This window comes from Pseudopipra pipra, chromosome 4 (genome assembly GCF_036250125.1).
Source record: "Pseudopipra pipra isolate bDixPip1 chromosome 4, bDixPip1.hap1, whole genome shotgun sequence".
In the NCBI taxonomy this organism is placed as follows: Eukaryota; Metazoa; Chordata; class Aves; order Passeriformes; family Pipridae; genus Pseudopipra; species Pseudopipra pipra.
In genome coordinates, this window is record NC_087552.1 from 47,435,279 (window position 1) to 47,451,959 (window position 16,681).

General features: G+C 36.3%; 1 protein-coding gene across 3 annotated transcripts in view; it reads right to left on the reverse strand.

The window, feature by feature from the left end:
* The window catches only part of TRMT9B (tRNA methyltransferase 9B (putative)), a 123,157-nt gene that overhangs the window by 86,565 nt on the left and 19,911 nt on the right, over window positions 1-16,681 (reverse strand). For 2 of the 3 annotated variants that reach the window (XM_064652825.1, XM_064652826.1), the window contains exon 3: window positions 12,039-12,305. The gene's annotated coding sequence lies outside the window, so the exon portion shown is untranslated. The remainder of the gene's footprint in view (window positions 1-12,038; window positions 12,306-16,681) is intronic. The other variant, XM_064652827.1, reaches the window with a different exon arrangement.

Genomic DNA, 16,681 nt, shown 5'->3' on the forward strand with positions numbered 1-16,681 from the left:
AATAAATGTTTCTGGGATTATAAGGAGCAAAGAGGCTCAGAGGAACAGGCAAACCATAAAATAGTTCATTCCTACCAAGTAGCAGTCAGAACCGGGTGTCCAGCCTGAGAATATTCATAAGGTGCAGTTCCTTCAGAGTTACATGGTGTATCTTGAAATCAGTTATATAAATTGCTTGTGTGGAAGACGTTATCCAATGAACAGAAGAGGTTCACTGGCATAGGGCAAAGCTTTTGGCAGAATACAAGTGTACCTAGTCGTGCTACAACAGGAACCTACATCTTTTCTTTGATCTGGCCAATTTTTTAATAATACAAGCTATTTTTTGAGCTATTCTCTTGAAGTTGAAAAGGAGCTAAAACCATAGGTCAAGTGAAACTATGCCCCTGATTTCCTACATAAAGTTTTTCAATTGCAACTTGGTGTGATTTTTTCAAATTTGAATTATTATTAAAGTAAACAGACCACTAAAAGTCTTCAGGAAAATTATTTTCTCTTCTTAATGTAGCAAGGATCTCCTTAAACTCTGGTAGTAGAATTAAACTTTCAGTTAATATTTACTCTCAAACTGGTTCTTAAACTAAAAACTTTATATTTGCTATGCTCATATGTAATGTAGGCTTCTAAACATGTAATAGGTATGAGATTAGCAAACTAGAAGATGTACATTTGGATGCAAAATATAAAACATCTCAACATCTAAAAAGAAAATTATAAAGTTTTAAGAACAGCTTCTAGTAAATAAAGCAGGACATGAAGTAGATGTTATCAACAACTTTACAAAGCATCCAAGTTTTCCTTAGTACTGAAGCTTTGATACTTTGGAGCAAGAATTTCCAAAGTTTTATTAATGGCAAGACTCTTTATAGATGGGAAGTCAGGCAAGGGGCCGCAATAACAACATTTAAAGTGAAGCATCACCATAGTTCTGGTTAACTCTAGAAGAGGCATTGCTGCAGTTTTTGATGTCATAAAGACTAGTAAGAAAGGCTGGAGAAGCAGCTGAAGTCTCAAAGGTATGTGTCCCATCTCAGGATGACATTTCTTGACAGACACAGTGCTTCTGCCTCTAACTTTCACAGCCCCTACCCTGGGAGGAACCAGACAATAACAAAGGCCCAGCACTGTCTCGGTTCTCTCCTGACAATGACGGCAGTTAAAGAAACGCTTGAAGAAATTCTGTTTCAAGAGCCCCTGCTCAGTAGGTCCACTAAAAATATTATAATGAGATTATTATATTTTTTCATTTAAAAACCCTAAAAGGTCATCTTCTATGCCATAAAAGAGGCTAATTTTTCAATGACCTTGAACTAATATTGACATGGTATCTCCAAATGTACTATCTAAAGAGAGAATTTCCTCTTTTACCAGATTTATGTGTTTTATAAGATGTACGATTTCCTTTTAAAAACTGATAACCATAACTAAAGCCTACTATCATCCTTTTAAAAAATTTAAAAGAAAATCTGTAAAATGTTACAATAATATCTATACAAAAAGCTAGTTTCAGAGTTTGACAGCAACTGTGTATTTTGAAAACCAAACATTTTTATACATTAGGTGACTGTGATCTCTTCTTGTCTATATTAAGATTTATCTGTTTTCTCAAGTAATAAAAAAGAACTGAAGGAACAACAAATGGTACTATTAATGTACAAACTGTCCATATAGCTTGAGTTTATATCTTTATCTTTTCTCTCCTCTCACTTTATTCTCTATTAGCAAGTCAACTTTTGCACTTGTTGGTGTGTGGAAAAGATTATACGCATAAACCAATTAGAGGATTGGAAGCGCATTCCTCCTATAAGCTAGAAAACTAGTTTACTCATGGTGAATGAGCTAATTGAGTACTAACAAGCTGGCAAGCTTTTTATATACCACCACAGACAACTAGAATAGTCAGGCACAGAATCTAATCTATTACATAAGCATTACACAAGGACATTAACTGGCTCTTTCCTGCAGCAATGCCAAATCTAATTCAGATATGCTCTGGGTTTCATTATATCACATCCTGCATTAGCAGTTAATATGGAAGACATAACTGACATAATATGCCAAATAAAGCATATTTCTGAAGAAGCTGTCAAGGCACTAAAAGCTAAAATTGTAGTTCCACTGCACTTTTCACGAGGTCAGAAAATTACTATGAATACTGGACTTCCTCCATTAAATCTTTGTATCAGAGTAAGCATTTACCTAATGATCTCAAAAAGCAATAAATTCTATTCCAGAAATTGATGAGCCTCAAAAGATCGAGAGATCTAGTTTAGAATGGAGCTTATTGTCAGAGATCAGCTGATGTATCAAGCCCACACTTAGCTCCTGCCCAAAGTGAATCCTTCTGTCAAACGTCACTAATATATTAACAAGTAGCTCTTGTACAAATGTTCCCCCTTAACCTCTGCTAAATCCTGCTTATCCCTAGAACATGTCCCTGATGACAAGGTTGAGCAGCTGGACAAATTATGGCTCTGTCTTTTCATTTAACTGGAAAGGTTTTCAAAGAAATAATTAAACAATAAAGCAAACTGCACTTGGTGGGCATGTTTTTCTGAAATCTATGAGATAAAATCCTAAGTCTGAAAATGTCAAAGGCGGGGCTCCCTTGACAAAAAATAGTAGCAGTGGCCATGGCAGATCAACAGATTCAAAGGCAGATTAAAAGGAGAGAGCAGAAGAAGCAGCCTCTGAACATGGGTGTAATGTCAATGAAATAGACGTATTTTCCATCATCTACCTTTGGCTTTGCAAGGCCCTAGTTCTTTAGGAGTTCTACATAAATTGTGTACTCACACTTTTAAGTGAAAAAAAAAAAAAACCAGGATGGGAGAGGGAGTGGTAATTGGGCTCTGCATTTGCCTTGCTTCCTTTCTGTCATATACATTTTTAATCCAAGTTTTTTACCGATCAGGCTTCTATAGAAAAATTAAATACATTAATTGTGAAGAACGTGCTGTCCAGAGTGAACATCAGAAAGCATTAAAGAGGGAAAAATGCTCTCGTATTCATCCTAACTTCAATAAATTGAGTCTCTAATCTTTGTTTGTGTTAGAAATCAGATCAGATACGGATCTAAGATTCACAAGACTTTCTAGCGAAATAAAATGCGAGAAAAAACAAGCAAACCAGAACTCTAATTTAACTGCGATAGCCCTAGGACTTAAACAGCAATAGAAGTAGAACAAACCTAAAAACACAGAAAGATTAAAGAAAAAGCACTGTAGTGAGTCAAGGATGCAACAGCAGTGAGCATAGGCATGTTGTCAAGGCCAGACTCAGCAATAAGAATCAGTCCAATTCCTTAAAGAGTGACACCACTTTGGCTAACAAAACAGAAGCAATAACAAACATGTTAGCTAACCTCTCTTTGGAGTGATTATCATGCTGAATAAGCATATGTGATCTGAGGGATTACATCTGGTTTAGATCAACAACGAGAGACAAAGGAATCCCCTGGTGTATCTAACGGGCTGTGCATGAGAGGACATCTATTCCAGAAGTCTTACAGCTGTTTACATAAAATTATTCAGTAAAAATAAGTTCCATGCCACACCATGGTGTTATTTTTCAGAATGCACAATCTCACTCACACAGCAAAACAAAAGTGAATCAGCAAATAATTTCAGAAGAGGCCTGTACAATCTAATCCTGCACTGTGAATGTGGGAGATGAAAGAAAGTATTAACAGAAACAAGATAGCATATGGGGCTGAGAGATATGCAAATATTAGAAAAATCACAAATAACCTCATACATTAGAGACAGGACTATGGTTTTCCAAGTCCCTATATAAAGATACACCATCTTCTGAGAATGCCCAGATACAAGAGAAAAAATATTGCAGAATGTCTAGAAACAGTATCTTCCTAAACTAGTACAAACACAAAACAATCCAGAAAGGAGACTGTAATATATAATAAAGAAATAAAATAAAAGAAGAACAAAAACCCCAACTCTAATAGTATTACAAACAGTGACAGCTAATGGTTTTGACCAGCAAATGACACACTGCACCAGAAATGCCTTCAAAAAACAGGGTACACCACCATCTGCTTATGTAAGCATCCAACTGAAGCTACTTTTCAGGAACAAGTCTTAAAATGTACACTGAATTTTCCTTCAGCCATGAGGGGTAATCAGCAAGAACTATGTCTCTTGGGAAAATACGAACTAGATGCCAAAGCAAAATTGACTGTAGAACTGTGAGATCAGAATCTTTCCATAGGAAAATAAAACCAGTCAGACAATGCAGAAAAATAAAATTGCCAACAGTATCTATTAAATTTCAAATTAAAATCTGGGTGTTCTAGAGTTAAAACATTATTTCCTAAGAGATCTATATATACTGTGCTTTACCTGAATGTTGAACAATCAAAATGCTAAGCACTATTACAAGGAGAGACTCAGTGGACGTAACTCTTAAACCAGGAGAATATTTCCAAAATTACTCTTAGGTCTGTGGACAACAGAAGAAGAACTAAAGCAACACCATTTGTCCTGTCATCACAAAACAATGACTCTCTCTTCTCTTCCTTTTTGTTTTCTTTCTTCAACTGCAAGAATGAAAATAGAAACTAGCTGCCTGAAACAAATGCACCAAGTTTCTTAAGAGGTAAATTAAATTAGGGATATGCAAGCATGGTAGTTAACACAACAGCAAATTCTAAGATTCAGGATGGTATTGAATTAAAGATAACTAGGCTTTCAGAAACATCACACGATGCCTGCAGATTATGCCAGTTCTGAGCTTACTAAAAAAAAAATCCTCCAGTGCAATTGCGGATTTCACCTGATTCCTTACACTACAAACTTTGTATATTTTCTAGTGGGAGAGCAACTAGCAGCATATTCCTTAGCAGCATTCTTCAAAACAGAGCAACACTGAACACAAACAGAAAAAGCAGTTAAACCAGCCTAGCACGTTTTAGACATTTCTTGGTAGGCACTGAATTTTATACAGGGATTGACCCTAAACTACCAGTCACTCATCCATATTCAAAGTCCTAGGTGTCTCATAACATGAGATAAACCATATTCATAACAGATAAGCTTTCATCTCTCAGTTGTTTATTGTATCAAACAACCTCATTATGGCTGATAAACTCTCCACTTCCGTGCCTGCAGTCACTTTGCAAGACATGGAATAGAATAGAATTGTTCACGCAAGACATGATAAATGTATTATTCTTGTACTACAGGAAAATGCTTACCAAAAAAACCCAAAATTGAAAAGAAAGAGCAGATGGAATACTGAGCTAAGTCATAAACTACTGCAGAAAAGGCAGGACAAAGATAATGATCAGAACAGGATGAAGAAATTTCAGAACCAGTTCTGAAAATACATAGGCCAGTTCCCTGACAAAATTCCAAACTGCAAGGAGGGATATAAAAGATAAATAAAGAAAGAATTTGGAAGTTTGATGTGTTTGCTCTCACAAGAGTAAGTGTAATTGAATTCTTAACTAGCATTTTCACAAACAGGCCGTAGTAATAAGAAAAAATTATTTTCTCTCTATCTGGCCAGCACAGCTAATTTTCATAATTTTGTTTTTTAATTGCTGCGGTAATCAGACTGTTCAACACTATTATCAATGTGGTGCTGACAATGAATTTTTTTTTAACCTCCAATCACAGGAGCAAAAAGCTTCTGTCAGTTATCTTTGAATTTTCTCTTAGACCTTTGATTTTACACACACCACATCCAAACACATAACTTCTCTGAAATATTCGGTATATTCAAAACAAAACAGGATTACTTATAAAGCATCATAATTTCATTTTGCCCAACTACCTTTTCACCTAGATTTTTGTCTGACTTCCTCATATCTAAAAAAGAGAAGGAATACTGATGTTTGAGGGAAAGATTAAAGAAAAAAACCAAGTGTCTGAGCAGCAGGAATGATTTTTGTCTTCCTCGATTAGCAAGCAAAGGAAAATTAGCTATCAAAATATGCATTGTTTTGAGGCATCTTCAGACAGATTTCAAATTTCTTTCCCTCTCTGTCATTATTAGTTTGGTAAGCAACATCTCACCTGCCCACACAAGATCCTTCAGATCCACTCCTGGTGAGGCAATATCCAACTGAATGGAATAAGGGAACTGGCCTCACATATTCCTGTTGGTCTAGCCACAATCTTAAAAACCCAAAATAGAAGTAAATAATTTTGAAGGAAAAATTTTAAGCAATATAGCCAAACCTTTGTAAGGCCACTGGCTTTGTGTCAGTCTTCAGGGTTTCATTATGCTTTAATAAAAAAAATAAATATCAGCATTAACTGAGTATGCTAGACATATTTTTTTAATCTAGTCAATTGCAATGTAGAACTGCTCAAACAGAAGACTTCACAAAAACTGAAAACAGACAGTCTTGCATTTATTGCAAACACAATGTTTTGTCCACACATCCCAAACAAACTCTCCCCTTAGTCTCCAAAGCCTCACTGTCTGTAATGCTCTACAGGATTTCTACTCACTCCTCTTCCACGCCTCCTCCCATTCACTGTCCACAAGACAAATTTTCAATTTAATCTCCATAAGATAACTGAGACACACTTTGGAAAATCCAGGATTTCATAATTTAGGTGTCTCTAAAATAAAATTAATAATAGAACAGCTTTCCTATCTATTATCTGAGCTCTGCAACCGCAGACAAACAATATAGCAGCAATTTATATCCATGGAAAGATGGAGAAAATAATCCTGGAAACCATTTCCAAGCACATGAAGGGAAAGAGGGTGATTGAGAGCAGTCAACATGGGTTTGCAAAGGGGAAATCACGCTTTACCAATCTGATAACCTTCTAAAATGAGGTGAATTAGCCTCTTGGATGCAGAGAGAGAGCAGCTAAAGCTGTTTACCTCAACTTTAGTAAGGCTGACCCTATAACATCCTCATAGACAAGCTGACAAGTTAAAGGCTAGATAATTACACAGTGAGAGAGATTGAAAATTGACTGAATGGCCAGGCTTGGAGGGTGGTGATCAGCAGCGCAAAGTCCAATTGGAGGAAAGTCACAAGTAGTGTAATCCAGGGATCATTACTGGGGCTAATACTGTTTAACAGCTTCACTAATGATCTGAATGATGTGACGGAGTGCAGCTCAGCAAGTTCACAGATGAAAAACCGGAAGGAGTGGCTGAAACACCATGTGGTTGTGCTACCACTCAGTGGGACCTTTGCAAGTTGGAGAACTGGTTCAAGAGGAACCTCATGAATGTTAATAAGGGGAAATGCAAAGTCCCGAAGAAGACTGTGAAGAAGAATAAACTCAGGCATCATATACACTAGGGGTCAACCTGCTGGAAAGCAGCTCTGCAGAGAAGGCCCTTGGGGTCCCGGTGGACAACAAGCTGACCACGAACCAGCAGTGCACCTTCAGAGAAACAAAGGCCAACACCATCCTGGGCTATGAAGAGCAATGCCTACAGGTCAAAGGAAGTGATCCTTCCCCTCTATTCAGCACTGGTGTGGCCATAATTTGGAGCACTACATGACCAGGTCTGGGCTCCCACATACAAGAGAGACATGGACTTAATGGAATGAGTCCAGCACAAAGACGATTAAGAGATTAAGCATCTCTTGTATGAGGAGAGGCTGAAAAAGAGGAAAAAGGAGGAAAAAGCTCAGGTTCATCAATGGGCATAATGGGGGGTATAGTTCAGTGGCAGAGCATCATCCATACTCATCATGAGGGAAGTTGTACTAGAAGAACTTTAAAGGTCTCTTCCAACCCAAACTATTCTATAATTCTATAAATACTTGATGCGAGGGAACAAGGTTGAGGGAGCCAGACTTTGCAGTATTGGCCAGCACCAGGTCAAGTTGCAATGGGCACAAAGAAAAACACAGGAGAGTTCATCTGAATACAAGACGACACTTTTTTACTGTGCGAGTGGTCAAATACTGGCACAGGTTGCCCAGAGAGGCTCTGGAATATCCACCTGTGGCGATATTAAAAATCTAATGACCACAGTTCTGGACAACTGTTTCTAGCTTACATTGCTTGAGCATGGAGGTTAGTCTAAATGATCTCAAGAGTTCCCTTTCAAATGACATGATTCTGTTATTTTCTTGACATACATTAAGACTAGAAACAGGTTTTCCCAAGTGCAAGGCAATGGTCCTAGTACCAGGGGATCGGTTGTCAGAATAGAGACTTTCCAACCTGCCTATCTGACATAGGCACATGAATGAATAAGTGAAGTTGATGAGTCAAGGATATCCTAAAAGCAGAAAAGGGTGTTTTCAGATAAACCCCTGGGCTATTGTCCCTGCTTATATTAAAAGGAGATTGGTAAGGACATGCTTTGAAGAGTTCTATTACTGAGTGGATAATTATGTAAGTTGCATACTGTACTACTGCAATTTTAATAGGGAACACACTGTCAACACCATCTTTATAGGCAGCAGACTACAATCCCCAGGCAAGATAAAATCTGCTTTTTTCACCAAGTTTCTGCAGGCATTGTGGAGCAAGCTGACTTGGAAACTGCTGCCTAGTGCCTAGAGGAAGATAATTCTTACAGCTTGCTTCACAGGCCTGGTTGGAAGTCAGCTGAAACTTGGGAGGAACCAGAAGCAGATGACTTGCTGATTTGTGTTACCTTGTCTCTTTGCTTTATGCTTTTGCCTTGTTAGCAAGGTAGCAGGTTTTAAAATCATACCTAACTTATTTTCCAAGACCTTGAGAAACTATGACTCTGATACCGTGGGTTTTGGCATGGCTGAAAAAAAACCAGGAAAGTGCTTGATATTTCAATTCCAAAATGTTATCTCTGCATAATCTAGAGTATGAATTTATAAAAGGCTGGCTGTTACATGTTATGCAACTCTAACCCAATATTTAATTGCATTTAAGGAATTTTGAATTTTGCACTCAGTAAGGGGATATAAACTGAGAATTACCCATACAGACAGGCTTTACAGCAGAACAGCCCATACCCTACATTATCACTTATAATTTAATTAAACAAATAATTGCTGCTAGAATACTGCAGTACTTGTCAGATCATTCATCATCTGCTGTTTTATCAGCAATGATATAAAAATAAGCCAACAACCATCATTATTTGTGTATATTTAGGAGGAGGTTAATTTCAACCAATCAAAAGGGATTTCATAATTAAAATATTTAAAGATGTGCAGGAATCCTGACACTTTAAAAATTCTAAAATTATGTGCATGAGAAAGGTAAGAGATTGTACATACAAGTGATGAGGTATTCTCTTTATACATAAAAATAGAGTTGAAAAGCTGAAGATTTACGTAAATGGATTAGGAACTCTGTAGATTTCTCTCCCATTTGCTTTGTTTGCAGATTTTACAGTGCCTTGATGTTACAGCAATAAACCAGGATGACTGTGTTTAGCCCATTTACCTTCTCTTGCAAGGACAAATCCACGTTAAGCATCTCTACATAAGGAAGAACAGCACAAAAGACCACTGCAGCAAAGTATCAACATAAAGGTTGGATGATTTAATACAAACTGTGTTGTCTGGCAGGAACTTGCAGTATCTGGAGCCACACTTTCTAGTTTTGGCATGGCAGGGAATATACTGCCCTGTTCTCAAAAACTCATATAACTTTATTATGAAATGCCAATATCAGAATAATCTGCCAACCACATTTTAAAACCACAGTATTTACAAAGTGATGTAAGATGAATTCCACTTCGATTTCAGATTCACAATATACAAGAAGGTTTCTTATATTGTCTACTTTTAAGGCAACAAAATATTTTTAGGTTATGATAGTTCTCTACATACACAACATGTCCTAGAAGAAACAGTAAGAAACTTAACATATGCTCCGAGCTCTGCAAAATGCTACTCCCTGCTCTGTAATATGCTACCTACTAAGAAATAGGCTTTAAAATACCTGGTCATAGAGAGAGGGTGACAAGAAACATAGAATAAGAGACAGAATTTCTTCATAGTTACTTTCACTAGAAAACATGCAAAGACATCAACAAAGTAATATTGATTGCAGTATCACTAATTCACCAATATCACAATATATCACAATATGACTAATTAATTGCCCAGAGAAGCTGTGGATGCCCCATTCTTGTGGGTGTTCAAGGCCAGGTTGGATGGGGCTTTGAGCAACCTGCTTTAGTAGGGGGTGTCCCTGCCCACGGCAGGGGGGTTAGAAATAGATGATATCTAAGGTCCCTTCAAACTCAAACCCTTCATGATTCTATGATTGTAATTCTCCCATGATTTTTACTCTCAAGATCTTTCATATTTTGCCACCCCATCCCAAAGGAGATGGTAGTAAAAAAAACCATGAAGAGGAAATCAACAGCTCCTAAGCCCACATAGGTGGGGTGCTAAGGGGGCATAGAAGCACAAGCCAAACAGTGGCAGCTCAACAAGTTTTAAAATATTCTAGCTATATTTAAATAATGTGACAACTGCTTAATTTTGCAAGCATCAATACAGGCCAACCTTGACTGGAAGGCAAAGACATTCTATGTTTGTAATATTTACCTGAGTATGAGCTTAGTAAGCAGACCCAGATTTGAACAAATTTCACTGCTGAGAAGTCAGCACGTACCACATTTAAACAGGGCATGCAAATGAAAGCTATTATTATTCTTTGCTAATTGTTGAGTTTCCAAGTGACCTCAGTATTTTACTGTAAAAGGCAGGAATAATGAATTATCTCAGGTTGAAATGTAAAATAAATGGGAGTATATCAGAGTATATTATAATTCATAGTTCCCAAACTACACTGTAACTCCTGATTTTTCAATCATCCTTTCCTCTTTAGAGTTTTATAAAGCCTCTTCAGAAACAGTTTTGTGATTGTATTTATTCTGCCTGTTGAAGAAACTGTCCAGTCATTAACAGCTCGGTTTGTTGAGGTAACACTGACAACATGACATTTGATATTAGACAAAAATTGTAAATTTGATGTTAGAAAGTTTTGCCAGGTAAAATATATCAGTGCTATACTACTGAAATAATCTGTAAATAGTTCTTAAAACTGATATTAAAAAGTTATGGCAGTGCTATGCTGGCCACAGTGTTCTAAGTGTCTTCTCTAATAAGCAAGGAAATTCATAGTTTAATTTAATAGTGTAGCATGCCCTGAGGAGAGAAAAAGTATTTTCAACAAAGAGAAAACATCTGCAAAGACACTTATTTATAGAGCCATGTGATAAACAGACTCATGTGCTCATTAAGTTAAAAAAAAATAACATTCTTTTCTGATGAATTAACAAAGCTACCATGTATCATAACTTAATAAATCTGAGTTTCAAGATTTCTCATTTCAAGATTTCTCATGTATTTCTTTGGCTTTCCTTTCCTTTATGTATCAACCTTCTCAGTACTGTAACGTAATTCACTATTCTGGTTTGAAAAGCAGTCAGACGTATTTTTAATTTCCACCACAAGCAAACTAAGCTTTGTTAACAAGTGGACTTTCTTCTGTATAGCACTTTTAAATCAAAGATTGCAAAGGTTAGCATGAGGAGAATCTACAGAGCCAGATAACTGAAAAAAACCAAAATTACTATTTTTTATTTTATTTTCTTATGCAAGCATCACGGCTGAGATCCAGTTCTCCTACTCTGAAAGCTATTCTGAGTCAACAACACAGTAGACATTTTGGAGAAGTTACAACAAATGAAAAATATGAATTCTTATTACTGCATCTTATACCTTACAAAAAGGATCTGTTTCAAGAAAATTTTCACCAAAAGTTATTCAGAAAATACTTGTAAAACCAGAATAACTAAAAAAATATGCTTTTTCCTTTGACTTTTTTGGACACCAAATATGCTGTCAGAAGGCAACTGGCTAAGCAACAACTAGCAGGGTCATACATGTTTGCAGATATAATGCTTAGAACTGTAGGCAGGAAAAAATAGAAGAATTCAATAAAAATAAGGTAGATAATTCTCAGTCTGAAGAACAGGAAAAAGTTTCTCACATGTTTGGACTTCTGCTAAGGGACAGTTTGTCAAGGAATACAATTGCAACTCTCATCCTGGGGCATTTAAAGTTCAAAAGCTGAATTACTCACAGTAAAGCACAGGCAGGGAGAGGGACTGCAAGGCCCAAAGACCCATCTTGTCTTCCACGACTTTACAGCAAAGTTACTAGATGTGAGCTCCAGCTCATCTCCCAGGTTTAATGAAGAATCAGAATCAACTGTTACAGAATCACTAGTTTTTTAGACACGTTCCTCCTTCAGACATACCATAGCTTTGGTGAATGCAGATCACTCAACAGGAAAGTCAAGCAAGTTTTGTGGGACAAGTGTTATCTTCTACAAGACCACCTGACATAGCTGGAAAAAAAAGAAAACAAGCAAGTTTAGGGCACACCACTATTTCTTCTGGTTTGAAAGGGCGAATAAAGGTTTGAACAAATGGATCCAAGTTTATTTTACCTATTTTTTAAAACTGCACAGTTTCGAAGAAAAATGTGATTCCTCTATGGCAAGGGAGAGCCAATGAGGTAATTAATATGGCAAAGAACAACACAGAGAAACAGAACTACTACTGGTAATATTAGAGGTTCTTGTGAAAGACAAAGAAAGAAATTATGTGGAAATTATTACAGATGTTAAAAAAAATTAAACACAAATAACCATCATGGAATTCAAATGTCATGAGACACAAAATTGATTACTGTTTCCAAGAAAATATCAAGAGAAATAATTTTTTTGGTAATTCCATTCCAGATGAAAGAGTGATTTATTAACACTGAAGAATTGTACAATAACTGAGCCCTGAAACCACTCGGTAAATCATTTAACAGAGTTTGGCAAATAGTATCAGGAAATGCTTAAAAAATGTCTCTCCCCTTCAAGACACAAATCACTGTATTATGAGTCTGAGATACTAAAAAATTCTTTGTGTTAGCATTATTTATTATAAATAATAAATACGAACTATTCCAAATTTTATTTAATTTCAAGTTACTAAAACCTTTTCTACATTTTAAATTTATATCTTTTAATCTTCTTGTTTTATTTATTTTTCCCAGAGTTAAACAGTTGATCACATACCAACTACAGGAGCTGACACGGAAATGTAAGGTACAGCAGGAAGTAATTCCTTAGGTAATCTCTGATCCTCTATCAGGGTCAAAGCATGAAATTTCTAATAAAACACTATTTCAGAAACTAACATTTTTCAGATGAAACTAAGATTCTTGTCCTAACAGCTTCAGTAAATTTTAAGAAGTTATTGGAAGAGATACCTATTCCAATGTCAAGATGTGAATCTCATGTAAAGGTGCATTTTTTGTCTCTCAGATCTTTGCACTGCAGTATCAACTAGGCATTATGCATTAATTCATGTCCTAACAAGTCATGTTGCTGACATACAGCAGTTTGTTCCACCCCAAAGGGGGGGGACGGGGGGGGACAAAAAACCTCAAGTGTATAATAAATTATTTAATAAATATATCTTGAGATGAAAGGTACATACAGAATGCAAGATAAAGACACATCTTAAAGGAAAAATGGCTTATAATACGTACTGTTACAAGTATAATCAAAGCCCAGCTAGGCCTTCAAAGACTGAAGTCATACAAACACAACCTCAGAAAGTCCTTCAGCACTGTGTAATGGAGGTATGCTCCATGGTAAATCTTACTTTATTGCTCTGTAATGGCAGTATTTTTCAATGTTGTACTTAGCAGTGCTAACACCATTCAATAAAATCATTTAGTACTAAATAGGGCTGTGTGAGAAACACCAAATAGCACCATGACCAGGAAGGACACCTGTCAAACATGTCACACTGTTTCCCTTATATATTCATCTTATAATGTGAACTCTGATTATATTTATATTCTGTTGCTGTAAATTAGTTTCCTCTAATCGATATGAAAAGTTGAAGTTTTTCTATGACTTTTCTCTTTCCACAGAGCTTTGCTCAGACAGTCATTGGTCTATTACTGATATTATTCCACCGAAAGCACATTATCATTGAATAAACACGAGCTGCCAGAAATCGTGGATTTGCACAGAGGCATTGGGAAATCTGTGAGTAGGCTTTATTATATGTAAGACAGACTGCACAAAGGATCACTACTCAATGAGCCAAAACTTAAGATCTTAAGAGTTGCTTAAGAATACTTCTTGAGAATACAGATCTCTAGGCTTTGCTAATATGAAAACCTTATTTGAAGTATAGTTTAGCTATGATAACTTTATTATGAAAAAATGTTTGTTTTATAAAGATTAGGTATTGATTAAAAAGAGTTCTTTCTACAAGTATCAAATACATATTTGTATTACTTAAATAGACTGTAAACCAACAATGTAATTTTTCTTACTAAAACCAGGCTAGAGGTACTGTAAGGGTCCTGCAAGACACTCGAGAATACCTCAACATCTTAATTCTTCTTTTTATTCTTTTCCAATTCTTCACTGACACGCTCTTGCACAACAGCCTCCTATTTGCCTTTTTTTTTTTTGTTATACATTTTCAGCTTGTACATCTCTCTGTAACTGAGTCAACTGGTTGCTAACACGTACTTAATTAATAATGTGAGAATGATGGATGCAGCTGCATTTACAAGTTCCTGGAAAGCTGTGGAGTTTTGATGACCTAACATTCATCGCAGACCTACACTTCTTTTGGCATTAGTTTTCTAACCAGAACTTGTTGGATAGGATTCCAACAAGCAGAGTGAACTCACATTGCAAACATCACCCTGAAATTCGTGCTTGGTAGTTAGCATGTCATATGTGTGGAATAGACAGTATTTGTGTGGTGAAAACAGTTTACTCATTTGGCACAAAAAGAGATGATAATGCCATTCATCAGAAAAACATACAGATGGCAGTTGGATTGTTCATATTCTATATTCTCTCTCTCAAGTAAAGTTGTCTTGTTTGCTTTTCATGATGATTCATCTGATGCTGCCTGGTGGGCAACTACAGTGCTAAAAGCCCTGTGGGCATAGAGAACACAGCCTGGCAGGCATTCCAGGACTTCTCTTATGTCCAAATTCACACTTTCAGTAAAAGCTAACACATTTTCAAATGCATTCTTGTCTATTCTGACTGCCTTTCCTGAAATGTCTGTGACATCTTTAATCCTGTTGTCATCTGGAAACATTTTATGCTTCTGTTCGAACATCAGTTCATAAATCTCATAAATCTCTTTTGAAGGAAGGATCATTCTGAAGACATTTCTTGAATTTACTGTATCTATTCTCTTGCTTGGTGTATGTTCAGTATGAGATCAGGAAAATCTGGAAGACTGACTGATTGACAGACTGACAAATTCTGCCTAATTAGTACTCTCCAGATTTAGCCCATCATCTTCAGCACTACAAGCAATATTCTACCAATGAAAGATCTTCCTGTTCTAATTCTAACTACCTGAAGATCTGCAAGAGTCAAAAAGAATTATTCAATGGTATTATGTCTCTCAACAAGTTTAAAGCTAAATCAAACCTGAAGTGAAAAAGGGATAGGATATAAACTACTCAAAAACTAAGCATGATATAAAAAAAGAGTGGATGTACAAGAAAAATAACATTATGGAGCACAATTTGCATTTTGAATACTATCTTGGAAAAAAAAACAAAACTGTGAAAGATTATTACAGTCTAAAAACATCTGCCAAACAATACAAACAAATTACTTATTTAAGGTAGGTTCACTTCAGAAGCAGTTTATCACCACCTGCAGTACTAGACTAAATAGGAGTAAATTTTTTTAAAAAAACCCACACTTAGACTGTCTCCCAGTTAGTTCCAACTAGGTTTTTTTTTTCATGAAACCAAAACAATAAAAAAATTGTTTTAATACACTGCCATATAACAAATAGGTAATGTACCTACCAACCACGCCCACCACCACACAGACTATATTGTTTCAGTATCAGATACAAAAACATATTTGCTGTGGTTAAGCCAGAAATCAAGCCACAAAATGGCTTGTCCCATACAGCACAGGAGATCTACAAGAAAGGCAGGAATAAAATTAAATTCTTGCAAAAGACCCTGTTATACCACACATCATCCCCTTTCGGAACTGCTGTAGTAAAAAAACTTAATACAGACTCTTTTTTTTCTTTTCAAAAAAAAAAGCTCTAACGTAGGAGCAAACACTTCTGAGTTTTTGAAATGCTTTCAGCTTTATGCTTGCCTAAATGTGAACAGAAGTTGCCCTATAAGTTTTAGAAATACTTGGCTAGACACCAAACACTGCACTTATGTAAGACCATATAATCACCTGACACTTGTAGCTGCCTCGCTGATTTTCCAAGAATTTTAATCCTCTTTTCCTGAAACTATCCCTTTAGTGAGAAAATATGTTTATTCTATTACTTATATGCTTGCTTTGCAGACAAACAGTTTCATTTATCAAACAGGAGAATAATATTTTCCATTCTCAAACATCAGAAATCAAGAGATTTCTTTATACAGCAAAGTACGAAGTGTGGCTTGTCATATACAAGGGCCATTCCTCAGCTGTGCACTCCCAGGCTGCTTTTACACATTTAAAAGCCTTTCTACGGAATAATGAAGCTTCTCAGCTCTTCCCTTCTGCCAAGCAGCCCGACCATTCATGCCAGGAAGTAATGCACATGGCTGGTGCACTGCAATTAGGACACTGTGCAAAGAGCAGGCCAGAGACAGCTGCTTGATGTTTGGAGGCAGAAGTAACTTGAACTTTTATTATCAGAGATTTTGGGT